Genomic DNA, 2,042 nt, shown 5'->3' with positions numbered 1-2,042 from the left:
TTTAATTATTATAACAGTATAAATTTATTGTCACATTATGATTGTTATTATTACTACTAGTGGGAAACCCGCGCGTTGCCGCGAAGTCGACAATTGTAAGACGCTAACAGTTCATGGATCGGTTGATGAAATGCATTAACTATAAAAAATACATTAAAATAGATTAGAAATATTACACATTTTAAACACGTCTTATTTTAACATGGAGTAGTACGCAGAATTGATGTACTCCAGTTAGTAATTGTAAGCAAAAGCACATGCTCTGAACTCCAACCATTTTTAAAGAAGTGCCTAATCTGCAAAATAATGATAGGTTTATGCTTGCATGATGACTTGGTAAATGGACCATATTATACCTAGTAGGCTAGTTTATCATTCTACAATCAAGCAAATGACACTATTAATAGAAAATACCCTCATAAGGTTCATCCCTTAACTAAAACAAAAATGCAATCCAACTGCAGCTCTTGACTCGTTACCTGGTGTTGACCCAGCAATACTGTCAATCATACGGACAACTAAACCAATGTCACTAACTCAAGCACCAAGTGTAATATTTCTATTACAGTAATCAGAAATATCATCATCTGAATGTAGTTCTATTATGCCACCAAGTGTTGATGACACAACAACGCCCTAAAACAATGAAAAACAAAAGTTATTAATTCAAAACCTCTATTGGTGGATTGAAGTATTAAACAGTGCTATACATCTATAAATAAGTATATGATAAAAAGTAACACATAATAGATATACATAAAGAAGTGTCTGTCATTTTATCTTATTGGAACTTAAACTTATGGAAAATAAACATTAAATAACTAATAAGTTTTCCTCAAGACTCTATGAAATTATAGCTTTTGTCAATGAAAGAGGATATGGGAAGTTGTTAGTAGGGATGAGGATTTGGTACCGAGTACCGGTACCGGGTACCGGTACCGAACCATACCGGGTATATTCGGACCCGGTACCGGTACTTACTTTCTCTGTTTTTCGGTACGGTACCGGTATTACAGGTAAAACATCGGTACCTGCTTTTCCCGTCTTTCGGTACCGGTACTTTCAGTACCGAACGGGTACCGTGCTCATTCCTAGTTGTTAATAGCTTATAACCATAAATTCAAAAAGAGAATAAGTCACAACAATTAACAATGTGATCTTCTACTTGAAATTGCTTTAAGTTCTAAAATATCATATTGCACATTATATTGAACACACACGACATCTTAGTTATACTTGACAAAGTGGGCAAGTCGGGTGGGCAACCGGGTCAGAACGGGTCATTTTTAAAAATAGCCATTTTGGTTCTTGACAAAACGGGTTTTGACAAAACGGGAATGAGATACCAGCAAAGGAAAAATAAATAGAAGATAACCCATAGTTGAACCAACGGAGAAAAATTCACAACAGAACAAACTCGTACGTCTATTTATGAAAATCTTTTGACCCCTTTGTTAATCTCTATTTAACTACCATCCGGTGATTAATTAAAAACTAATAAAAATCTGATCGGGTGTTGCAGTTGTGAAGCAAGAATAAAACAAGGACAGAAGCAAATCGTAGGGATACTTCAAATATCAAATACCACACTATACCCTCCTTAAATTCATCTTTCTGATATTGAGAATAATGTAGGGTGTATATTGGTTTTTCACATTTAGAATATTTGGGTTAAGTAAGAGGGACTAACCCTGTCCCATAGACCTATGCCCTTTTGTCTGCCTTATTCCTCAAAGTGTAACAGTTCAGTATGCTTAGGGGTCACCTCTCCTTTAACCTCCTTAACCTGAATTCAGTAATTGCAGTGATGTTGAATACAAAGGTGAAATTTTAAAGACATACTAATGGAGAACCCACGCGTTATTATTACTATTATTATAACCCATCACATTATCACTAACTCCTAAATTAACATTTTTTTATCATTAACTCTTAAATTAATAATTTTGATAAATTGTCCTGTTGACTAGTTACAATAATAAGAGCATCTCCGACGCTTATTGGAGTGCTCGTCCGTTTTGCATGTTCAAATTTGGACTCCC

Source organism: Helianthus annuus, chromosome 9 (assembly GCF_002127325.2).
Source record: "Helianthus annuus cultivar XRQ/B chromosome 9, HanXRQr2.0-SUNRISE, whole genome shotgun sequence".
Classification (NCBI taxonomy): domain Eukaryota; kingdom Viridiplantae; phylum Streptophyta; class Magnoliopsida; order Asterales; family Asteraceae; genus Helianthus; species Helianthus annuus.
The sequence above is the reverse complement of the archived record's forward strand: the minus strand, read 5'-3'. Positions refer to the sequence as shown.